Below are 26,045 nucleotides of genomic sequence, written 5' to 3' on the forward strand. Positions count from 1 at the left end.
CAGAGAGGAGAAAACTGTGCTTTGTGCAGATGCTAATGCCAAACAGAGCCCCAAGAGACCACCACAGAGACACAGAGGAGAGCCAGTCCCATCCAGCTGAACACCAACCCTGAGCAACTATTCCCAAAGTGAGATGTGCCCTCCAAATACCTACAGCCTAATGACCCGAGGTGCCCATTCCTGGCCCGTATCTGGACAGTAGGCCCCAGGAATGGGATGTTTATTACACATGAGGCCTGGGGGCTTCTTATGCCCATGGAGTTTGATGACTACGGCCCTGAGAACCCCTCTTCCCATCTTTCCTTGACTCTCTGGTCCTCTCAGATGAAAGAACTCCCCAAAGCTGTCAGTGGCAGGGTTTACTTTCTCTTCCCTCATAAACTCAAACTTTTCCTGAATTACTTTTCAGGAAAAGACAATTCATTGTGTATTTAAGAGTCAGTTAGAGAACACTACTGAAGATCACTGAGCACTCTGATTTGCTTGATAATCCCGAGATCCTCCTGTGTAAAAATGAAAGGCGGACATTGGGGCAGAGACTAAAAGACACCTCTGGACACAGATTAAAAAAAAAACAAAAAACAGATGAAAACACAAAAGAAGAGTTGTTTCTTCCAGCTCTCCAAAGTCAAACACCTTGGCAAAGCAGCGTCCGAGGGGGACAAGGAAACAGATGTGTACAGACGAGTTCCACGTGGGGAAGGTCAGGGGTCACAGGATGCCCAGCGTGGGCGGGGGGCTCCAGAAAAACTTCCCTAAGGATACAGGAGTGGGCCAGGACATTTGTGGTAGGAGGGCCTCAGTGAGCAAACATGCCCAGGTAAGAAATGGCACGCAAGCAACCAAATCCAGGTAGTTTGTGCTGCTGAACATCCAACGTGAGGCAGGGAGTGGTGAGAGGTGGCCTAGGATAGAGGCCTGACATCCACCTTAGGAGTGTAGCCTTTACCCTTCCATAATGGACTCAAAAACACAGAATCCCAGCCTGTTCCTGTCTTTTTCTTCATATAAAAGTAACTGATGTTCTCTGTAGAAACGTTAGAAAATATACATACGCAAAAATAAGAAAATAGGGTACCCATGACCTCACCTCCCAGATGTAACTGCTGTGTTGACATTGAAGCATGTTTTTCCTGTGTGTGACTGTGTGTGTACTTACAGAAAGTTTTATCATCACAAACACGTGGACCACACTGTGATGCTACTTTATAAGTTTCCTTTTTTCCCACCTAAAATACATTAAGGGAGGCCAGGCGCAGTGACTCCATGCTTGTAATCCCAGCACTTAGGGAGGCCAAGGTGGGTGGATCACTTGAAGTCAGGGGTTCAAGGCCAGCCTGGCCAACATGGTGAAACCCCGTCTCTACTAAAAATACAGAAATTAGCTGGTCCTGGTGGTGCACACCTGTAATCCCAGCTACTTGGTGGCTGAGGCATGAGAATCGCTTGAACCCGGGAGGTGGAGGTTGCAGTGAGCTGAGATCACGCCACTGCACTCCAGCCTGGGCAACAGAGCGAGACTCTGTCTCAAAAAAAAAAAATTAGCTGGGCATGGTGGTGGGCGCCTGTCTCGGGAGTCTGAGGCAGGAGAATCGCTGGAACCAGGGAGGCAGAGGTTGCATGAGCTGAGATGGCGCCATTGCACTCCAGCCTAGGGGACACAGCAAGACTCCATCTCAAAACAAACAAACAAAAACCATTAAGGATAAATTTCATAGTATGTGAAATACATCTCAATAAAGCTGTAAAAAACAAAAAAAAACCCATTAACATCCCTGCATCACAATATTCTTTTGCAACATCACTTGAGACAGCTACACAGGCTCCTTGGTACAATATACAGTGATTTCTCTGACCATTCCCTATTTATGGACATCTAGGTTCTTTCCACTTAAAAAGAATTAGCCAGGCGCGGTGGCTCGCACCTGTAATCCTGGCACTTTGGGAGGCCGAGGCGGGCGGATCACAAGGTCAGGAGATCAAGACCATCCTGGCTAACACGGTGAAACCCTGTCTCTACAAAAATCCAAAAAAAAAATTAGCTGAGTGTGGTGGCAGGCACCTGTAGTCCCAGCTACTCGGGAGGCTGAGGCAGGAGAACGGTGTGAATCTGGGAGGCGGAGCTTGCAGTGGGCCCAGATCACACCACTGCACTCCAGCCTGGGCGATAGAGTGAGACTCCGTTTCAAAAAAAAAAAAAAAAAAAGAATAGTCACGCACATACAAGTATACATCTTGTTGGCCGGGCGCAGTGGCTCATGCCTGTAATCCCAGCACTTTGGGAGGCCAAGGGCAGATCATGAGGTTAGGAGATCAAGACCAACCTGGTTAACACGGTGAAACCCCGTCTCTGCCAAAAATACAAAAAATTTGCCGGGTGTGGTGGCATGTGCCTGTAGTCCCAGGTACTCGTGAGGCTGAGGCAGGAGAATAGCATGAACCCGGGAGGCAGAGCTTGCAGTGAGCTGAGATTGCGCCACTGTACTCCAGCTTGGAAAACAGAGCAAGACTCCATTTCAAAAAAAAGAAACCAAGTATACATCTTGTCATACTTATCTGTCTCCCTCTGGATAAATTCCAAGAAGCAGAACTGCAGAGTCAAGTGGGGCACATTTTTAAAAAATCCCCATTAGGCTAATACAAGGGGGGCATGTTTTTAACGGTATTTGACATATGTTGCCAGGCTTCCAGGATGGCTCTGCCAATTTACAGTCCCATCAGCAGTGTGGGAGAGTGAGTTCCAGAACTTGTACCAGGACTCAGTTATTTCCTTACTCTTATAAATAGCCCATTTGGTGGGCAACAAAAAGCATAGCATTTTAAAATCCGTAATTCTTTCATTATTTCTGAGATTGAATTTGTTTCATATGCTTACTGGCTGTGTTTATTATTTCTTTTATGAATTTCCTTTATATTCTTTTTCTATTTTTTACTGCTATGTGTGTATTAGTGTTACTGATTTTTAGAAGCTCTTTCTACGTAAGGATGTAACTAATATATAGCTTTTTCATCTTTAACCTTTTTTTTTAATTAAAAAAAAGAGAAAAGGTTAAGGGCTGGGTGCAGTGGCTCATGTCTGTAATCCCAGCACTTTGGGAGGCCGAGGTGGGAGGATTGCTTGAGCCCAGGAGTTCGAGACCAGCCTGGGCAATGTTGCAAGACCCGTCTCAATAAAATTAGTATAACATTTAAAAATTTTTTTAAATTAAAATAAAAAATAAGGTTGATTTTTTATGTAGTTAAATATTTCAGTCTTTTCCTTTAGTTTGTTTTTGCTGATACTCCTGGAAGCCGTCTCCTACTCTAAGAACAGGTGTGTCTTCACCAATAAGGCGGAATCCTCACATGCTATTGTTTTGGCCCTTTTTTTTTTTTTTTTTTTTTGAGACGGAGTCTTGCTCTTGTTGCCCAGGCCAGAGTGCAATGGCGTGATCTTGGCTCACCACAACCTCCGCCTCCCAGGTTCAAGCGATTCTCCTGCCTCAGCCTCCCAAGTAGCTAGGATTACAGGCATGTGCCACCACACCCGGCTAATTTTGTATTTTTAGTAGAGACGGGGTTTCTCCATGTTGGTCGGGCTGGTCTCCAACTCCCAACCTCAGGTAATACACCCACCTCCGCCTCCCAAAGTGTTGGGATTACAGGTGTGAGCACTGTGCCCGGCCTGTTTTGGCCCTTATTCTAAACTCTAGGAGACTGACTCTATGTGGTGAACCGGAAAGTAGGAGGGATGATCCAATGCACTGCAGGTCTAATCTACCAGGCTCACCTCCCATCATCCCAATTTGTTTTCAGAGCTGTGCCACTGGGGAGCACAGCCATGACTTAATTTTGAGAATAACTAGGATTGTGTAACTCACTGAGCCCCAACAGTCCCCAGATGGAGCAGAAGCCACAGTTAGGCTTGGCTGGGCCTTCTGCCAAAGAGGCTCATGCTGGAAGCAGATGCAATGTCGTTCATATAAAAGCAGAGAAGGGTAACACTGCTTCTAGAGACATCTTTAAAAGCTGGGCAGTAATGTGTCTGGCGCTGTTCCTGCTCTTTGCTTGGCTAACTCCCACGCATCCTTCTCAATGTAAGTATCACTTCCTCAGAGAAGTCTTCCTTGATAGCCTCATGACCAGTGGGTCCCAGTTAGTCTCACTCACGGTGGTCTGTAATTTTCCTCCATAGTACTTTCCAAATTTTGTAATTATGTAGTTATTTGTGTTTATATGCTTAATGTCTGCCCCCCTCCACCAGAAAAATTCCACCACAACTAAAAATTTCACAAGGAAAAACAAATGAATAAACATATATATAAAACCACTGCAGCCCACTGCCCGGCCTAGCAGATACTCCATGAGTGAATGGATACCCTCCCTCCAGTTGGTGACAGTCATTGGCAGGGTCAGTGGCCCTGGGCCTGTCCTGCGCTCCCCACTGCCTCCAGTAGTAAGTTGGCATCACCACCCTTCTGACCCTGTTCCCTGTCTTCCTGGGAACAGTAAGCCTCCTCTTTCTTTCCCAGGTCTCTGGAGAGCATCATGGAGGCGTGTCACATCTGTGTAGACGCTGCCTACGCGCCTACGCACAGGCATGGTCTAGACAACAGTTTGTAGGGAGCAGCTGCAGCACAGACAATGAGTGGGCTCAGCCTGACCCATCCCTCCCCCCATCAGGATTCGACTCAAGCAAACGGCACGGGAACTGCTCCAAGACACAGGCTGACAGAAGGATGGCAGCAGACGGGCAGGGAGACGAAAAAGACGCTCGCGGGGGAAGAGGGAGCAAGGCTGCCTCCCTTCCTGCCACCCCTTCATGCTACCCACAGTTGACTGAAGCAAAGGAAGCATCATGAAGAGGCAGGCCCAGAAAACCGGAAGCTGCTGCAGGCTTACTAGTAGGGTGAGCAAAGACACAGCTCCTAGGGACAGACCCTCCTTTCCCTGCCCCATCCTCCAATCATACAGCTGTGCGTCCCTCCAGAGACACGCCTGCAAGTAGTCCACAAACACTCTTCTAGGGGGCCTGCTCAGAGGGACCCTGGCTTCACGGTGAGATCTGTGATGATGATGCCCCGGCTACTCTGGTCTCAGGAAGACTGGGAGCCCAGGTCCCCCCAGACACCTGGTTCACAGGCTGGGGTGCAGGGCCCACTACTCAGTGTCCCAGGAACTCAACCGTCCTTGCTTAGCAGTCTCTGGAGCTTTGGATCTGTTAACTCTTCTACATTCTTCTTTTTTTTCTTTTTTGAGACAGAGTCTTGCTCTGTCGCCCAGGCTGGAGTGCAATGGTGCCATCTCTGCTCACTGCAACCTCTGCCTCCCGGGCTCAAGTGATTCTTCTGCTTCAGCCTCCCAAGTACCTGGGATTACAGGCACCTACCACCACACCCAGCTAATTTATTTTTTATTTTTAGTAGAGACAGGGTTTCAGCATGTTGGCCAGGCTGGTCTCGAACTCCTGACCTTAGGTAATCTGCCTGCCTTGGCCTCCCAAAGTGCTGGGATTACAGACATGAGCCACCATGCCTGGCCAACTCTTCTACATTCTATCCTCACAAGTCAGCACCAGTCCCCTTAGAACCTGAACTCAACAAGAAGCTCAGTGAGGCAACAATGAGCGTGAGGGGAGGAGGCCAGGATAGAGCAAGAGAGCCCAGCTGGCACCCCACTGTCCGCAGGCTGTAGCTGTGCCCGATTCTGAAAGCAAGGGGTTCTATTGCTTTGCCAAGCCTGGGGAGCAAGCATGGGCCTCAGGGTGAGAGTGCCTCACCTGTGGGACAGCTCCCACCGCATGGCCTGAGTAGGGGGTACCTGATCTTACTCTGTCAATTTGGGGCTAAAGTCATCTCACCCTAAAGCTACTGGGCTATGTGAGCCCAGGTCTCCCAGCAAGGCAGTGAAAGTCAGGCCATCAGAACTACATAAAGGTTCCAAGGCTGAAGATGCCCAGAGTCCAGTGGTATAGTGTGACCAGGTCCAGGAGAGCTGGCAGGGGTAGCTCTACCCCATGGTTCAACCTGGTGGACACACCAATCTCCAAAGGGATGTGGGATACAAACAAAGATGGCACTGAGTGGATGAAACGTCGCCACCGATCTCCCCAGCTCAGTCTGTCCTCACGTCTACCCGACTACAAAGCAGCTGAAGCCTGGCCAAGGCATGGAGGGTCCCCCCCGACACACAGAGAAGCATCCCCACAGGCGGCCACATAGGAGCGCACACATGTTGGCAATTACCTACTTGGCACACAGTAAGGGACTGTCCAGGATGAAGAGGCCGCCAGCCTCCCTGAAGGGGTCTGTGGTCATGCTCCAGTTGGAGGTGAAGTGTGGGTGGTGGAGAGGAGTCTGGAATTCAGACCTGGTGCCTCCAGCTTAAGATCTCCTGGAGCTGGATTGCAGGAGGAGGGCAGAGCACATATATTGCGCTGTAAAACTTTTACTGCCGAAGGACATAGCTTCTGAGTGTGTGCATTGGTCAAAACAATTGAACAGTACAGTTAAAAGACGTGAAATCACTGTGTGTAAATATACCTACGTTTTTTAAAAGGCAAGCTGCAATCTTAATCAAGTGGTCAAAGTCACTATCACCAATAACAGAACAAACTGGCATCACATGCCTCCTGACATGATGCCCTTAATCAACATGTCCTACTCATGCTATTTTTTTTTTTTTTCAAAGACAGGGTCTTGCTCTGTCACCCAGACCGGAGTGCAGCTTCCACCTCCCAGGCCCAAGTGATTCTCTCACCTCAGCCTCCTGGGTAGCTGAGACTACAGGCACACGTCACCATACCTGGCTAATTTTTTAAATTTTTTGTAGAGAGGAGGTCTTGCTATGTTGCATAGGCTGGTCTCGAACTCCTGGACTAAAGTGATCCTCCCACCTTGGCCTCCCAAAGTGCTCGGATTACAGACGTGAGCCACCGCCCCCAATCTACTCATGCTGTTTTTTTTTTTTTCCCAAAAATGTATAATTTGAATCTAATCATGAAACAAACCCAAACTGAAGGACATTCACAATAGGCCTGTATGTTTCAAAAACATCCATGTCAGATAGTTAAAGAAAAGCTGAAGAATGATTCTAGATTAAAGGAGACTAAAGACATACAACAAAGAAATACAATGGGTGATCCTGGAGAAAAAAGGTATAAAGGACATGACTGGGCAACTGGTAAAATCTGAATATACACTGTTTACTAGATAATAGTATTGTATCAGCTAAATTTCCGGAACTTGCAAATTGCATTGTGGTTCTACGGGAGAATGTCCTTGTTCTTTTTTTTTTTTTTTTTTGAGACGGAGTCTTGCTCTGTCACCCAGGCTGGAGTGCAGTGGCTGGATCTCAGCTCACTGCAAACTCCTCCTCTCGGGTTCACGCCATTCTCCTGCCTCAGCCTCCCGAGTAGCTGGGACTACAGGCACCCGCCACCACGCCCGGCTAGTTTTTTGTATTTTTTAGTAGAGATGGGGTTTCACCGTGTTAGCCAGGATGGTCTCGATCTCCTGACCTTGTGATCCGCCCGTCTCGGCCTCCCAAAGTGCTGGGATTACAGGCGTGAGCCACCGCGCCCGGCCAGAATGTCCTTGTTCTTAGGTGATACATACTCAGGTGTTTCGGGGTGAATGGTCATGAAGCCTGTAACTTACTCTCAGGTCCCCGGAGGCAGAGGAGAAAGTCCAACCTGCTCAAATAGCTCCCAAGACCTGATTCACAGGTTCAGAGGGACCTGTGGCTTGTGGGTACACAGCCAACAGTGGCAGAACGTGCAGTCTCATATATGTTGGGCAGAGCCAGCCTGGCATGAACAGGAATTCAGTCTTGTACGGCCCCCTCTCTTCAATACTGTGCTATATGAAGGAAATGGTGGGTGGGGGGAGGGCCTCCATGCAATCTCCGGGCCTGCCACCTGGTGGTGTCTTTCTGCAGTGCATCTTTACAGGGTTTCTCTGCACCAAGTACAGGATGGTGGGGCCCTGCTCTCTGCAGGCTGATCAGGAAGGATGAACTCCATGGGAAGAGCCCACCTCAGCCACCTGTGTGAGTGGGGCTGGGCAATCAGATCGCAGGAGGCTGCTGTCTCTCTGCCCACTGTGGAGGTCCTCCAAAGGCTCCATGCTCTTCAGGAAGAACCCCAATTCCTCAGTGAGCCTAACCAGACCTAGACTACCTCTCCAGCCTCACTGCCCTTACATGCACCCTAAATCCAGCCACACCAAATGACACAATCCCGAGTATGCCATGAACACCCCTGCCCCGCCCCGCTCTCCCTGATTGGCACATCCTTGTCCCTCGGTCCTCACTGAAATGTCACCTGCTGCACAAAGTCTTCACAGAAGGCCTCCTGCCAAAGCTGGCTGCTTCTCCTCCAACCCCCAGAGCACCTGAGCACACCTCCATCCCCTCCCACTGTGCTGCACATTGGTGTATCTGTCTGACTCCCCCATCTCAGGCTGTGGGCTCCCCTGAGGGAGCAACTCCCATCCACCACTGCCTCCCTGCACCCAGCCCACTGCCCGGGCAAAGCTGGAAGAGAACACAGTGTGGGGCTGTTTGCTGGGCATCTATAAGGCACCATGGTCCCTGTTGGGGCAGGAGACAGAAGCAGTTGAATAAAGAGGTACAAAGTGTGATTCACAGGAAAACTATGTCCAAGGAGAGGTCAGTGGCTGGAGTGGGATGCTGAAGAAAGTACAGATGGTCATACTAGCCAGTATCTGCCAACTCACAGCTGGAGACAGGGTGCCGCAGCTGTAGGTAACTGGGGCTGCACTCGATAGTCTGTCCGGGAAAAGTCCCACGTCAGAAACGCATGAGGCAGAATGGGGTCTAAGCTGGCTGGTCACCAGGGGTTACGCTTAGACAGCATTTGCTGCTGGAGAGCAACCCCTACTGAAGAATCAAACCTATTCACAACATGCCTGCAGCTGTGCAGAAGCCCTCACTGATGAAGGGATGGACCAGGCCCTGTGTGGGAGAATCCCCCAAATCCAGCCAAACGATCTGCTTTCCTGTGACAAGATGTGGGGAGTGTGTGAGTGACAGCCTGGCCTGTCCCTTCACACTGGTGACAGGTCCTCCATGCCCCTCCAGGTTTGTGGTGTGAAGGTCCTTCTGTTGGTCAGAAAAATTTCAACCACTTTCGCTTCTCTGAAGAGAACTTCTGGCCTAACTATGCATTTATCTGACTACACCTGGGGTGAAATGATGACACTCGAGGTGAGTGATGTGAAATCTGAATGTGTGATCCAACTGAGGTCACCACCCATGCTCTACAGACCACCTGTCCACACTAGGTGGCTGCCAGGTCTCTTGTAGATTACTGTGCGCCTCTCTGGGTGGTGAATTTCAGACTTAGAACCTGCAAGGGCAGCTCACACTCTCAGATTAACCAACATAACTAATTTTTACACATGGTTTTATAGTTTACAAAGCACTTGCGAATATAATCAGCCCTCAGTATCCATGGGGGATTGGTTCCAGGACCTCTGACAGATACCAAAATCCAAGGATGCTTAAGTCCCTAATATAACGTTGTATTTGCATATAACCTGTGCATATACTCCCATGCTACACTTTTTTTTTTTTTTTGATGGAGTCTCGCTCTGTCACCCAGGCTGGAGTGCAGTGGCACGATGTTGGCTCACTGCAACCTCCGCTTCCTCAGTTCAAGTGATTCTCATGCCCCAGGCTCCTGAGTAGCAGGGATTACAGGTGCATGCCACCATGCCCAGTTAATTTTTGTATTTTTAGTAGAGATGGGGTTTCACCATATTGACCAGGCTGGTCTCAAACTCCTGGACCTCAAGTGATCTGTCCACCTCGGCCTCCCAAAATGCTGGGATTACAGGCGAGAGCCACCACGCCCAGGCCCATATACTTTAAATAATCTCTAGATTTATAATACTTAATGCAATGGAAATGCTGTGTAGTTATTATACTGTATTAAGAAATAATGACAAGAAGGGCCAGGTGTGGTGGCTTACGCCTGTAATCCCAGCACTTTGGGAGACCAAGGCAGGTGGATCATGAGGTCAGGAGATTGAGACCATCCTGGCTAACACGGTGAAATCCCATTTCTACTAAAAATACAAAAAATTAGCCAGGCATGGTGGCGGGCGCCTATAGTCCCAGCTACACGGGAGGCTGAGGCAGGAGAATGGCGTGAACCTGGGAGGCGGAGCTTGCAGTGAGTTGAGATCACACCACTGCACTCCAGCCTGGGCAACAGAGCGAGATTCCATCTAAAAAAACAAAAAAAAAAGAAATAATGACAAGAAAAAAACAGTCTGGCTGGGTGCCATGGGTCATGCCTGTGTAATCACAGATCATGTGATCATGCCATTGTACTCTGGCCTAGGTGACAGAGCAAGACCCTGTCACCAAAAAAAAAGGACTGGGTGCGGTGGCTCAAACCTGTAATCCCTGTAATCCCAGCACTTTGGGAGGCCGAGATGGGTGGATCACGAGGTCAGGAGATCGAGACCATCCTGGCTAACACGGTGAAACCCCATCTCTACTAAAAAAAACAAAAAACTAGCCGGGCGAGGTGGCGGGCGCCTGTAGTCCCAGCTACTTGGGAGGCTGAGGCAGGAGAATGGTGTAAATCCGGGAGGCGGAGCTTGCAGTGAGCTGAGATCCGGCCACTGCACTCCAGCCTGGGCAACAGAGCGAGACTCCGTCTCAAAAAAAAAAAGAAAAAAAAAACCTGTAATCCCAGCACTTTAGGAGGCCAAGGCGGGCAAATCACCTGAGGTCAGGAGTTCGAGACCAGCCTGGCCAACATGGTGAAACCCCATCTCTACTAAAAATACAAAAAAAATTAGCCGGGCGTGGCACTGTTTGCCTGTAATCCCAGCTATTTGGGAGGCTGAGGCAGGAGAATTGCTGGAACCTGGAGGCCAAGGTTGCAGTGACTCGAGATTGTGCCACTGCACTCCAGCCTGGGTGACAGAGCAAGACTCCACCTCAAAAAATAGAAAGAAAGAAAGAAAGAAAATGTCTGTACATGTTTAGTCCAGACACAACCATCCATTTTTGTTCCTGAACATTTTCGATCTGCAGTTGGTTGAACCCACAGATGCAGAACCCATGGATGTGGAGGGCTGGTACATAATGATAACTGATCATGTCCCCACAACACACACACAAAACACAACATTTTCTAGAAAAAGAAATTGAGCTCGGGCGTGGTGGCTCATGCCTGTTACCCCAGCATTCTGGGAGGCTGAGGTGGGAGAATCACTTGAGCCCAGGAGTTCAAGGCCGAGCACAGCTCGTAGTCCCGGCTACTTGGGAGTTTTAGGTCGCTTAGTTTGGAGGATTGTTGAGCTCAGGAGTTCAAGGCTGCAGCGAGCCATGACAGTACCACTCTAGCCTGGGGGACAGAGTGAGACCTTGTCTCAAAAAAAAAAAAAAAAAAGAAAAGAAAAAAGAAGTTGACACTCAGAACTCTGAGACCTGCCTGAAGTCACCTGGCTAGCTGTTGGAAGAGTTGGGATATAAAAACAGCTTTTTCAATGCTGTATCCCATATTCTTTTTCCCTGACTACACTGATTCCTCAATTGTTCCTTCTCCACCCAATGTCTGCATAGTTCCAGGCATGCCAAACATAGAGAGGACAGTACTCTCTAGACTTACTTCTAAACAATCATTCTCCTGCAACCAAGGTGCCGTCAAGCCAGAAAGCTGCAGTGAGCAGGGAGGGAGATAAGCCATGCTTCCCTCGGAAGGAAGCATTTCAGGGGCTGCTGAGTGGGGCCTCTCTGGAGAAAAGGGCTGAGTCAGAGGCTGGGTTACTGAGATATCCCTCCATGAGCCAAGAGGCAGCATCCCCCACCCTTCCCTGACACAAGCACTCTGGGCACCACCCCGGTGCACTTAATACTCACGTTTAGATGCTTCTACCAGGGACACCTACAGACCTGCTCTCCATCCACAAAGGCAGTCCAGGAAACCCAGAGGAATTCATAGCTCAGAGAACCAAGGGTTTCAAGCCATGGACCAGTGACGCAAATGCCAATTGGGATAACAAGATGGATTTGGGGGTCATGGAGGTCTGGGCTCAAATTTCAACTTCTGACACTCACTTCTCTTGTGACTCTACACTAGTCGCCTACCCTTTTGGGGCCTCAGTTTCCTCATCTGTAAAACATAAATGGTAGTACGCCCCCCTTCACAGGACAGCTGAATGATGCTGTAGCTGGCGGTATCACCAGGTCTTTGCTGGGTGAAGGGTAGGTGCTCCCTGCTCCGTGCTGAGGACGCTTCCCTGTGGCAAGTCTCTGCAGGTATGTCTTTTTTTCATTATCATTTGATGGGCACCGCTTGCCAGAAACCATTCCCAGTGTTTCCCAGATTCTCTCTTTAACTGGCACCACTTTCTGATGTGGATTCTCCCCTTCCGTTATTGAAAAAGCAAAGCCTAAAGACTGTGGCCCAGGTCGAGGCTCTGGTGAGGGCTTTTCCGCTGAGTCTGAATGACAGCCAGCCCCGAAGGAGGCACGCACCCTCTCCCTGGGAGCTTGGTGGCTGTGAACAATCTCCTTAGGAACCCACTGGAAGCCATTTGCTTTGTGCTCAGGACAGATGCTGACAGGCTGGGGAGGCGGATAGAGAGGAGGATTAGTAATCCCTCGATTTCAGCCAGGACTCCCTGATGACAAAGATTCATGCATGTGCTGTCATCTTCACTGTTCCAAAAGAGAGCGATGGTTTTGTTCATTTTTAAAACGCAGGACATGTATAGCTCCAATTTGTCAAGAATACATAATACCATCATCTAATGCACAATATCACATCTCCAAATGCTGCACTTTATTGCCTTGGGGGTTATAAGTGAACTGGCTGCTTCTAACCAGAGCTCTCTTTGTATGGGGTGACCCCACCCGCTGAGGCCTGCTCTGCTCCCAGCCTGTGGGAGAGTACCTGCTGCAGCCAGAGAGGAAGTGACTCAGCCCAGTGGGAAGTGGGAGGGGCGGTCAGCAAGAGGGCCCTGCGCCCAGCCTGCTCCCCCAGCACATCCTCTGCCACCGCTGCCTTTCCTCAGCAGGAGTCCAATGTGCAGAGCACAGCAGGCCTGGCGGCCAGGCAGGGCCTGAAAGTCCAGGGTCTGCAGCTTGGTGACCTAGCTCTAGTCTCCTCCAGGAGGCAAGGTTCATGAGTTAGCCCCATATAAGGAGACTGCGTAATCAGTGAGATCCCTCCTCATCCCATTGCCCCGAGGAAGTCCCCACTGGGCTTTTCTGTGACCTCCTTTGGAGGCTGCAAAGGAAGTCTAGAAGCTAAAGGCCCCTGGCCAAGGGGATGCATCCCAGAGAAATTCTGGAAGAAAAGTCTCAGGGCTGTGCACACAGAGAAGCTTTCTCTGCAGGCTCTCCTGGGGGAAAGATAAATGGAGTTAGAGACCCGTCCCCATGGACCTGAACCAGGCCGGCTGCTCCTGGGAGCAAAGGGCTTCACCAGCAGTCATGATGAGAGCCACCAGAGCAGAATCCGGGGCAGCACTGCCAGACCTGCCACTGGCTCTCCCCTCCCAAGGGCCTCCGGAAGCAGCTGATGTGACAACAAATAATCCGTCACCGTGTGTGGGTGTCGGAGGAGGAAGGGACAGACTTACAAGCTCTTTCTCTGGGCCGTATTGGCCTGGCATCTCCATCCCGAGAAGTAGCCTGGGAAAGCAGCCAAGCACACTGGCTTAGGGGATGTTTGCGGTGGCCCCTTGGCTCCGCAGGGTGCCTTCTGCCATGCGCAGTGAAGGCAGACTGAGTCACTGGCAGGTCTTCCCTGTCATACTGGCCTGCTCTGGCTCACTTGGACTAGAAGAGGAGATTGCAACAAGGGAGATCCTGGCATGGGCATATGACTAAGAGGCCCCTCAGCTCCAACTATCAGTTATTGCTTTGTGCAGTGACTCAGCCCTGGAATAAGGCCTGCCATGGGGTCCCATGTGGAGTTCAAGTTCTTACCACCCACAATAGCCCAAATCAGGCAAGGAGAAAGCAGCAAACAACCAGTGGTTGAGTCTAAAAGCCACCATTCTGTTCACTGTGTGACCTGGACACATGCTTCTCTGCTCTGCAGTCTTCTCATCTAGAGGACGGGGACAGCGCTACTCCCAAAAACGGTTCCCTTCAGGATTGCCACAGCCCAGCACATAGGAGGCACGAGATGCTTAACTTAGAAAGGTTACGTTTCCTGGCCGGGTGCGATGGCTCACGTCTGTGATCCCAACACTTTGGGAGGCCGAGGCAGGTTGATCACCTGAGGTCAGGAGTTTGAGACCAGCCTGGCCAACACAGTGAAACCCCATTTCTACTAAAAATACAAAAATCAGCTGGGTGTGGTGGTGGATGCCTGTAATCCCAGCTACTCAGGAGGCTGAGGCAGGAGAATCACTTGAGAATCACTTGAACCCATGAGGTAGAGGCTGCAGTGAGCCGAGATCATGCCACTGCACTCCAGCCTGGGTGACAAGAGTGAGACTCTGTCTCAAAAAAAAAAAAGAAAAAAGAAATGTTACATTTCCTTCCTTCTATCCCAGATTTCCAGAGTGACAGACAGGAAAGCCCAGCCAGGCCAGGCCTAGGTGCCTGCGATTCTCTTCATACTGTTTTCAACAGCAAAAATCACCACAATTATCCTGTGAGAAAGGCAATTTGGACTGGGGCCAGCAAATTGCCTTTCCTTAACTGCCTCTGTTAAAAATTAAATTAAATTTCACAACTTTAGGCCGAGCGCGGTGGCTCACGCCTGTAATTCCAGCACTTTGGGAGGCTAAGGCAGGTGGATCACCTGAGGTCAGGAGTTTGAGACCAGTCCGGCCAACATGACAAAACCCTGTCTCTACTGAAAATAACAAAAATTAGCTGGGCGTGGTGGCGGGTGCCTATAATTCCAGCGAGTAGGGAGGCTGAGGCAGGAGAATCATTTGAACCTGGGAGGCGGAGGTTGCAGTGCGCCGAGATCGTGCCATTGCACTCCAGCCTGGGCAACAAGAACAATACTCCGTCTTAAAAAAAAAAAAAATTCACAACTTTGACAGTGAACAATAAAGTTCACTTTCTGAAGTCTGACTGAATGCTGAGGGCTATGGCTGCTCAGAGGGACAACAGGCTGCCTGCTATGATTAGAAAGGCCAACAGCAGGCGGTCCCTTCAGAGTGCCCCTCTGTTGGCCTCACCTGCTCTGAATCACCAAGAGCTGGACGCGGTACATCACGAGGGCCAGGAGCCACCACTGCAAGACTATGTCCATGCATTGAGGGCGTGTTCATTATGTGTCTGCTTATATGTAGGTCTCAAGAAGGGTCTGGTCCACCTCAGGCCTCCCAGGCTCTGCACAAGCCCAGAAGGTATGCAGAAAACAGGTGCGAAACCACAGCCAACAAAGAAAAAGAAAATGTACCTGTCTTGGGCCCAGCAATGCCAGTTCTGGGGATGGATCCTGCAGATATACTCACACAAGTTCACAAAGATAATGTGCTCAACAAGGGTCCCTATAGAGACACGTGTAGCAGCAAAAAACAAAACCATAAAAATCAACACACACACACATGCCCCCAAGGCAGGAAACTATCTAAATGGCCATCCAGAGAGGACTGGTCAATTATGTTCATCTAGACAATGGAATACTATACAGCCTTTCCAACTAGCTCCACGCCTGCCCGTAAAGATGTTACCAAAATAAGCACACTGCAGGAATATATGTATAACATAATCCTACTTAGGTTAAAAAAGATTATACACACCTTTGAATATGCATAGGAAACTTCTAGAAGAAATTTTTTTTTTTAGACGGAGTGCAATGGTACAATCTCACTGCAAACCGTCATCTCCCTGGTTCAATTCTCTGCCTCAGACTCTCGAGTAGCTGGGATTATAGATGCTCGCCACCACACCCAGCTAATTTTTGTATTTTTAGTAGAGACAGGGTTTCACTATCTTGGCCAGGCTCGTCTTGAACTCCTGACCTCATGATCCACTAGCCTCGGCCTCCCAAATGCTGGGATTACAGGCATGAGCCACCGCGCTCAGCCTAGAAGAAATTTAAGTGGACACCTCCAGTCAATAGAACTAAGGGCCCAAAGAGGGGAGGGAGAGCTTTATTATATATTCTCCCGTATTGTTTAACTATTGTACCATAAACTACTAAAACAACAATAATTTTTTAAAATCTAAAGATTTTCTGAACCCACTAGAATTATTAAGAGTAGTAGTGGAGCCAGGTGTGGTGGCTCACGCCTGTAATCCCAGCACTTTGGGAGGCCGAGGTGGCAGATCATGAGGTCAGGAGTTCAAGACCAGCCTGGCCAACATCCTGAAGCCCCGTCTTTACTAAAAATAGAAAAATTAGCCGGGTGTGGTGGCGCGCGCCTGTAGTCCCAGCTACTCGGGAGGCTGAGGCAGGAGAATGGTTTGAACCTGGGAGGCGGAGGTTGCAGTGAGCCAAGACTATGCCATTGCACTCCAGCCTAGGCAACACAGTGAGACTCCGTCTCAAAAAAAAAAAAAAAAAAAAAAATAGTAGTAGTGGAATCAGGCAAGGCTGGGCCTCAGAGAAGGCAGACTTGAGAGAGTATGGCCTGGGAAGAGGTGTAAGCATTAAGTGCCCTGGATGTGTGAGCTTGTGTGCCAATGCAATGGTGCAGCAAAAGAGTGAGAGGCAGAAGGACAAAACGAACACCCCTGCAGCTCTCCAGATAGCCTGCAAACATGCCTGTAAGGAACTTTCTGCTTGCGACCTGGCATCCATAAGGGCTGAAAGCTGGCTCAGGACGCCTCTTTTGGGACACTCACAGGCTCACTGCCAAGAACTCACCTGGGCCTTGCTAGAGCTGGCCCCTGGGTCCTGTCTGCCTGTCATGCACTAGGCTGAACGTGCTACAGGCCATAAAGCCTTGTGTCTCATGACTACCTTAAGTGCAAGAATCGTTATGCCCATTTTACAGAGGAGGAAGCTGGGGTTGGAGACAGGAAGTGTCTTGTTCAAGGTCACTCACTTCAATATCTGAAGCCACATCTGATTTGAGCCTAGGCCCTTAACTGCTGGGTGACATGGTTGTAAGTCTCCTTGCCCACTACCCATAGGGCAGGTCGGGGAGGGACTTGTCTCAAGGCAGTGGCAGTTTCCATTCTTCAGGCAAAAAACGGACTGGTTCAACTTTGGGGCTGGCTCTATGAGTCCAAGATTCTATGTAGGCTGGACTCCCCGGGGCCAGAGCCCGGCCAGGATGGAGGAAGGGGACATGGGCTCTAGAGTCACACAAATTGAGCTGGAAATCCCAGCTCTGCCCTTACTGGCTGTGTAATAGCGGACAGGCTGTTTACCCCCTCTCTGAGCCTGGGTGTTCTCTGTAAAATAAGAGACAACCCTTACCTCCTTCGATTCAATAATGTATTGCAGTATTGCAAAGGACCTGCGAGGTGGTGGGGCTCCTTTTTTTTTTTTTTTTTTTGAGACGGAATCTTGCTCTGTCAGCAGGCTGGAGTGCAGTGGCGTGATCTTGGCTCACTGCAACCTCCGCCTCCTGGGTTCAAGCAATTCTCCTGCCTCAGCCTCCTGAGTGGCTGGGTCCACAGCCACACACCACCACGCCCAGCTAATTTTTTGTATTTTAGTAGAGATGGGGTTTCACCATGTTGGCCAGGATGGTCTTGATCTCCTGACCTCGTGATCTGCCTGCCTCAGCCTCCCAAAGTGTTGAGATTACAGGCGTGAGCCACTGCACCTGGCCGGGCCTCCTTGTTTTTCTGCTGGTTTCCTTCCTGTTTTTTCAGAAGGGCCCACTCCAGGAGTCAGAAAAGAACACACACTATGAAACTTACCCCAAACTCAGTAACGCTGAGAGCGCCATACTTATTGCAAAAAGTAGCAGGACTCTTGCTCCCCAGAGTTGGCAGATGCCAGCAACGGGATTCCAAAAGCCCCATGGAATGCTGGGCTACACCAGGTCCAAGGTCCCCAAGGCGCTGAACTGAGCTTCTCCCTAGAGGCACTGTTGTCCCCTCAACACACCTCACATCAGCTCTGCCCCAGAGAGAAATGACAAGCACATCAGTCCTGTTCTTGCCAATTCCCACTACAATGACCAGTCCACTCTCTCTGCCTTCTGGACCCTTGCATCCAGACTTCCTAAAGGCTGAAGATCCTCTATGTCTTTTGCCAAGTCAGTGTCAGTGTGTAAACATATTTAGAGGGGACAGCTTTATTCTGCATGCCAAGACCCCTTCTCAGTTCTTCTACCTTTGCTGCTTTCCAACAACTAGAGTTCCTTTGAAACCATCAGGCCTGTAGACTGCTAAGTTTTGGGGAGCCTGAACTCACACCCAAGACTGACTGTCATGGCCAGGACAGAATGAACACGATTGGTGGGTTGTGGCCTCTTTTTTTTTTTTTTTTTGAGATGGAGTCTTGCTCTGTCACCCAGGCTGGAGTGCAGTGGCGCGATCTTGGCTCACTGCAAGCTTCACCTCCCGGGTTCATGCCATTCTCCTGCCTCAGCCTCCGGAGTAGCTGGGACTATGGACGCCTGCCACCACACTCGGCTAATTTTTTGTATTTTTAGTAGAGACAGGGTTTCACCGTGTTAGCCAGGATGGTCTCAATCTCCTGACCTTGTGATCTGCCCGCCTTGGCTTCCCAAAGTGCTGGGATTACAGGTGTGAGCCACCGTGGCCGGCCTGGGTTGTAGCCTCTTTAGGGAGAGGGAACACCTGCGTTCCCCTCAGGCAGTAGGACCTCATCCCAAAAGAATAGATTCACTTGCTGGGGGAAAAATAAGGCTGCCCCAATTTATTAAAAGGAGGCCTAGAAATTACTTAAAAATAATAATAATAAAGATAGTCTTTGAGGCAGCAATTCACTTCTAGAAATTTATCCTGCAGATGATACCTAAGGTGGGCAAAATCATATGTATGAAGAAAGTCACTTCAGCAGAAGTGTTTAGAGAGTAGAATACAGAAAACAACCCAAGTGTTTGTTAGCAGAGAGCTTGTTGAATAAATTACACTCACAGTGGGACACATCATAGCCACAAACGACCCAGACCTGCATGTGCCGAAGTGGAACTATCTCTAAGACGGTAAGTAAATTACAGCAAGCAATTCCATCCTTTCCCCTCTTGGATCTTGATTACAGAGCCTGGGAGGATACGCTGGGGGTGCTGTGGGCCCTTGGCTACCTTCAAGGCCAGAGTCTCACCTGAGCAGGTGGAGGAGAAAGAAATGCTCTTGTTTCAGATCATTTTCTCATTTACTTTCTTTACACAACAAACCCAAGGACAAATCATGTAAAAAAAACTCCCAAATTCCAAAGGGCCTGTTTGAAGGCCCACCCACCAGCACACCCCTTGCTATAGTCCAATCCAGCTGAGGGACAGCTTCTGGCTCCCTTAGAACTTCAAGGGTCAAGGACACTGGGCAGCTTTCTCTCCCTTCCCTGAAGGTTCTGAGCAAGTCCTGGGTGGCCTCTGGCAGATACCAATCCTTCCTGAGGGGCTGAATCTGCTGAGCCAGCATCAGGCAGCAATCTCAATTTCCAGACCTCTCTCTAGATAAGCTCTCCAGGGGACACAGAGAAAGCCTCTCTCCCCGAGGGTCTCTGCTGTTCAGGACCCCGTAGTATGTTGAATTGGGGTGGATACTGCCAGAGGGAAGGGTTGCTCGCAGGGCCATTGGAAAGCTGAAGATTTATCATTTTACAGATGTGGAACGTAAAGAGGTTCACCTCCCTGGTTAAATCTGGGCAGAGGAAAGGTGAAGGACGGAAAGCTGCCCTTCTCCCTGGTGGTGACTCAGGTGAAAGCAAAGGGAAGCCTGGCCCAAGTTCAGACAGGGTTCTACAAGACGTTCCAACTGATCCTCTCCCAAGAGGGTGCGCCCAGGGTTTACAGAATGAAGCTGGCAGATTTCACTGGCCATTATCTTCTCCTTGAGCCATCCCTATCTCTGCACTATCATTCACTCTGTCACCAAAACCAAGGACCTCAAGGTCACTGTCACCATTCCTCCTCCCTCTGGCATCACTTCCAAACACTCCCAGAGTCCAGTTGATTTCCCCCCAAACAGCTCATCTCTGCTCTTCTTCTCAACCCCATTGCCTCTGCCCTGATCCAAGCCCCTCTCAGTCCTTGCTGGGATTACTGCAACAGCCTCCTATGGGGACTCCAACCTCCCCTCGACCCACTCCATCCTCCAAAGCAGATGCAGGTCTAATGGTATGTTTCCTCCACTTAATGCAAGGCATCCATCACCAACAGAATACAAAATTCAAGCATCTGAGCCCTAGTGTCTGCCTACCTCTCAGGCACATCCTGCAGTCTGTCCCTTCACACTCTGGGCTAGAACTCCTGTGGTTCCTAAAGTGACACATGAATTACCATATATCCATGCTTGTGCCAGGCTGCTCCCCGTGCCTGGAGGGCTTAATAGACCCCCAGAAAACTCTATTCATTCTTCAAGATCCAATTTAAGTTCTTTTTTTGAGACAGGGTCTCACTCTGTTGTCCAGGCTGGAGTGCAGTGGTGTGATTACAGCTTACTGGGAGTCGGGAACTCCCAGGCTCAAATGATCCTCCCACTTCAGCCTTCCAAGTAGCTGGAACTACAGGTACATGCCACCACGCTTAACTAATTTTTTCTTTTTTAATTTTTGTAGAGATAGGGTCCCACTATGTTGGCCAGGCTGGTCTTCAATTCCTGGGCTCAAGAGATCCTCCTGCCTCGGCCTCCCAAAGTGTTGGGATTATAGGCGTGAGCTGCTGTGCCCAGTCCCAGTCCAAGTTCTAAGGGCTCTCTGAAGTTCTCCCCAGTCTCCTCCTCATCCTAGAGCTCAATCACTTCTTCCACTGGGGTCCCCCACATGCTGCAGACTTCTGTGAGAGACTTGCCAAACTGTGCACATGTTAATTGGTTAGGAGCCTGCCCGTCCTGCTAGACCACAACCTCCTCCATGGTAGGGCCAGCCTCTCCATCCTCCTCCTGCCCCCAGGACCCAGCACAGCCTCAGCCACACATGGGAGCTCATGTATGTGGAATCAGGGCTCTATATTTTGAGTTACCACACTCATGAGCGTGTGTGATGCCTCTCGATGTTGCTTAATCAGGTACCAGACTCGGGTTGCTAGCAGGGACACACAGAGAAGAAATTCTAAATACATTTTCTCCCATGTATACTTTTTTTTTTTTGAGACAGGGTCTCACTGTTCACCTGAACTGGAATGCAGTGGTGCAATCTCGGCTCACTGCAGCCTCGATCTCCTGTGCTCAAGAGATTCTTCCACCTCAGCCTCCCTAGTAGCTGGGACTACAGGTGCGTATGACCATGCCCAGCTAATTTTTGTATTTTTTGTAGAGAGGGGTTTCGCCACGTTGCCCAGGCTGGTCTTGAACTCCTAGGCTCAAGTGATCTGCCTGTCTCAGCCTCCCAAAGTGCAGGGATTACAAGCATTAGCCACCACGCCTGGCCAACCCATGTATACTTTAAAGTACTATTTTTTTCTCAGCAGTCCTACTTCTATATTTAAAAATAGTTCTTTTAAAGAGCCAAGCTGAATCATCTGCATGGCTCCCATACAGACTGGGTAAACTCCCCTTAGATTTTCTTTTCAGAAAGAATAAAATAAAATTCTGTGATCTTGTGATCCCTCAGGACACTTCTGACAGCTCAATGGGACACAGTTCTAGTTGCCATGAATTGCTGCAACTAATTCCTGAAAGTTCTTTCCTGTAGCCTGTAATAAAACCTAACATTTACTACTCAGTGTCTGCTAAGTATTCATCCTGTAACATCTTACTCCTCACAACTGCCCTATTAGGAAGGTACTCTTATTGTCCCCATTTTACAGATGAGAAAGCTGGGATGGAGAGAGTAAGTAACCCCTAGTGACCAGCATGGATAGGAGTAGAACACAGATCTGTCTGATGGCAGAGACAAATAAGCTTTTTCTTTTTCTTTTTTTTTTTTTTTTTTCTTGAGATAGAGTTTTGCTCTTGTTGCCCAGGCTGGAGTGCAATGGTGCAATTTTGGCTCACCGCAACCTCCGCCTCCTGGGTTCAAGCGATTCTCCTGTCTCAGCCTCCCAAGTAGCTGGGATTACAAGCATGTGCCACCACGCCCGGCTAATTCTGTATTTTTAGTAGACAAGGGGTTTCTCCACGTTAGACTGGTCTCAAACTCCTGACCTCACGTGATCTGCCCACCTCGGCCTCCTAAAGTGCTGGGATTACAGGTGTGAGCCATTAAGCCCGGCCTCAAATAAGCTCTTAACTACTACAATCTACTGCCTTCCCCAAAGGTCAAATTAAAAGCACAAGTTAGCAAACACAGCACCCTTTACAACTGGCCTTTGAGAGGGCAGTCTTATCTCCCCAGATGCTCAAGCAACCTGCAATCCCAGGAAGAGAGGGGCACATGTGCCAGGCACTTCTGCGCCAGGCAGAGAAGCCCAGGCCAATGCAGGGAGCTTGCCATCTGGCACTGGTTGCACATGGTGCTTCCTCAGCAAAGATCCATCGCCCCAGCACCAACTCTCCTCTCTCAGAAGCCTAGGTTTGTCTCTGAAGAGTTCTCCAGCCCTTCAGTCCCTCCTGTCCTCCTCCTTCCCTCCTCTACTGGGACTCCAGTGAAATCTTTCTAAAATATGTAACCAATCATGTCATTCCCCTGCCTCAGACTTTTTCACTTGCTCCTGGCTGCCCTGGGCATGGTATCTCAAATTGTTAATATGGCATTCTTTCATCCACCTATACTGCTTCACTTGTACCGTATCAACTTCCATACCACTAGATCGAACAAGCTGAGATTTCTGGAATAAACTATGAGTTTATTTGTCTGTCTCGCTCTCTAAGTATTCATTCTCACCTAGCTAAGCCTCTCCTCCTCTCCTTTTAGACTCAGCTCCAGCATCACTTCTGCCAAGCTTCCCATGGCACACTCCGGACCCCACCGCACCCCCAAGGCTGAGCTCGCACCTTTCTCCCTTTCTCCACTGGGCTCCCACAGCACTCTGCTGCTGCTGCTATTAGCTGCTTCTTCTTCTTCTTCTTTTGAGACAGAGTCTCACTCTGTCACCCAGGCTGGAGTGCAGTGGCTCAATCTCGGCTCACTGTAACCTCTGCTTCCCGGGTTCAAGCAATTCTCTTGCCCCAGCCCAAGTAGCTGGGATTACAGGGCTGTCCCACCACGCCTGGCTAATTTTTCTATTTTTAGTAGAGATGGAGTTTCACCATGTTAGCCAGGCTGGTCTCAAACTTCTGACCTCAGGTGATCCGCTCGCCTTGGCTTCCCAAAGTGTTAGGATTACAGGCATGAGCCACGGCGCCCGGCCACTACTAGCTTCTTTAGACCACATTTCAACCATTTGTTTACGGGTCAATTTCCCTTAACTAGACTGTATGCTCCTTGAAATAAAAATAGGTAACATTTATTGAATCCTTATTACGTGGCAAACACGGTTGTATGTTTTACGTGTTAACTTTTTACTCTTCATAATGTCTATGTTATCATCCCTGTTTTATAGATGAAGACACTGAGGCACAGGGAGGCTAAGCAATGTGCCCAGGGACACACAGCTGGAAAGTTGCTGAGCCAGAATTTGAACTCACGAAGTCTGGCTCCAAAGCCTACTGTTAACCACTATACTGTCTAGCACTTGCCTGTAAGCAAGGACTCTTGTTGTGGTCATGTGAGAAATGAATGAATGAATGAATGAGGACTGTCTAGAGTAACCCAACCAACAACTTGCACAGCAGAGCCATCAGGAAGCACTAAACGAGCTCACAGGCACTGTTTACAAACAAGATTCTTTTGGCCCTACAATTACACATTCTGCTCTTCCTTATCTCACGCAAAACTACTCAGAAGGAAAGGCGCCCAGCCCAGTATGCCTACCCTCTTCCCCACTGGTTCTCAAAATCAAAGCAAAGCCAACCGGTTTCCTCCAGTGACTTAAAACAGAGCAAAGTCTATCCTGCCACACAGAGGGAGGCTGTCATCTCTTCCTTCCGCTAACAAAAGGGCTTCAAACCTGGGGACTGGGGTGGGCAGAAAACTCGGCATCGGGAATCCGAATGTCCCTACTTACTGGCTGGAAGGCGGGGCCAAGTGGCGTGGGAATGGGCGGGCCTGACCGGCTCGGCAGGTGAAACACTGACCACAGCAAGCTCTCCTTGGAAAAGGCCGGCCAAACGTGGCCTTGGCAAGCAGGTAGCTGTGACTCGTACCTGAACGCCGCCCGGGATATAAAAATTCCCCAGCAGCGATAGCGCCCGTGCCAAAGAGTGAGGGCTCTTGGAGGAAGCCCTGGCTGGCCCTCCCTTGGGACTCGTTCTAACTATCAGCTCACTCTTGGGATTAGGAGGGAAGCACGGAGAGGCAGAAGGTTCTTTTTGGGAAAATCTGGCTGGGTTCACACACCGGTTGCTTCATTCACTGGCTGGGTGACTCTGGGCAAAGCTGGCAGTGCCCACTTCCCAGGAATGCGGCGGGGACTGAAGCTCCCGCGGCCTCCCGGTACCCGGCGCGAGGCAGCCCTCGCCCCTGCCGCCGGGGAAGGGCAGAGCCCCCAGTCGAGGAGGAGGCATTCGCCGGGGCCATTTCTGCTGCACCCGATGGCTTCAGGCTGTCACCGCCGCGGCCGCCGGGGCCCGCCCCGCCTACTCGCAACCCCCACCCGGCTCCCAGCTCCTGGACCCCTGCCCTCACCTTCGCCGGGTGGTCAGAGCTGTTCGCCCATAGTCCGTAGCCCAGAGCCGGGGCTGCTCGGCTCTCCGTCCCGGGGGGCCGGGGCCGGGCTGGGGGCGTGCGAGTCGCTCACCGCCGCCTTCCAGCGAAGCCACCCGAGCCGCCGCCGCCGCCGCCGCCTCCCTCCATGGCTGCGGCGCCGCCACCTGACAACGGAAGTGACGCACCGCCCCCTCTACCCCAGCCTTAGCCGCGGCCCCGCCCCCCCGGGCCCCGCCCCCCGCCTGCGTCTCGGGCCCCGCCCCCCGCCTGCGTCTCCAGCCCCGCGGCTTTCGGATTGGGGGGCCATCTTGACGATGGGCGGAAGACTTCAGGCAACAGGCCAGAGTCCGATTGAGGATTGGTTCAGGGTGGGGTCTGGGCGAAACCTGTTACACGATTGGAGGCCGAGGCTCTAATGGGGCGGTACTTACTGCTGATCTATGTCTGCAGCGAGGCTGGGATGGAGGCACCGCCCCGCCCGACCCCACAGAACCTCGCGGGCCCTACACTCGCCCTGCGGAGGTTGAAGTCCCCGGCGGTTGGAAGATGGGCCAATTGTAGTGTATTTATCAGAAAAGTGACTCATCCTTGATCCCCATTTCCCGGTTTGTGGAACTGTGAGGAAAGCGCTGCAGTTAGGCTCAATAAAAGACAGAAATTCCTGTCGCAGCGCTCATAAGTCATTTCCCTCTAGTTCTCTCGCCTTTGTAGAAACCCAGAGGATGGCCAGCTTCAACCTGGAGATCCCTGAAGCTTTGACCAAGGAGGTTGACAGTGAAGCGTTCCTATTAGCGACTACAGCTATCTAACCTTAGTTCCTCCTGCTGCAGTTTCGGTCCCTTTCTCCTCCTCCTCCAGCAACCACGCCCTCCATGAATCAGCTTCTTGCACCAGCAGATGAGCCCTTTAAAGGGATTGCATCAGGCAAGTGACTCACTGGGGCCCTCTAAGAGCCTGGCTTCCCTCCCTTGGCATGCAGAAGCAGCTAAAAGGGCTCAGTGTCAGCAGTACCAGCGGCCATAGCCCCACTCCCTTGTCCCAGAGGTGTGAGTCAGGGTGTTTGCTGCTTATGATGTGTAACTCTTGGCTGTCTTTCCATTTGTCCCCTGGGTCACTCTATATCCATGTGTGGGCACACGTGTCTAAGCTTGTGTGCATCGCTGGGTTTTCCTAGGGTGTGTGGCCACTTGTGTGTGTGTGCATTTGTCATCTCCACCTAGGCAGTGCCAGGACACGAGAGCTGGTATGAGTGAAGTCTGGCTGCCTCTATCTGTGTCCTTTGTCTCTGAATGCCTGATGCCCAATGAGCTGCTGATGGGGCTGAATAACAAGA

General features: G+C 50.3%; 1 protein-coding gene across 2 annotated transcripts in view; it reads right to left on the minus strand.

The window, feature by feature from the left end:
• Window positions 1-24,928, minus strand: part of STK40 (serine/threonine kinase 40) — a 47,997-nt gene extending 23,069 nt beyond the window's left edge. Inside the window, exons 1-2 of one of the 2 annotated variants that reach the window (XM_050799501.1) lie at window positions 24,692-24,928; window positions 6,229-6,378 (exon numbers count right to left, since the gene is read on the minus strand). The gene's annotated coding sequence lies outside the window, so the exon portion shown is untranslated. The remainder of the gene's footprint in view (window positions 1-6,228; window positions 6,379-24,691) is intronic. The other variant, XM_050799491.1, reaches the window with a different exon arrangement.
• Between the last annotated feature and the right edge of the window lie 1,117 nt (window positions 24,929-26,045).

The sequence above is a fragment of the Macaca thibetana genome, chromosome 1, assembly GCF_024542745.1.
Source record: "Macaca thibetana thibetana isolate TM-01 chromosome 1, ASM2454274v1, whole genome shotgun sequence".
Taxonomy (NCBI): Eukaryota; Metazoa; Chordata; class Mammalia; order Primates; family Cercopithecidae; genus Macaca; species Macaca thibetana.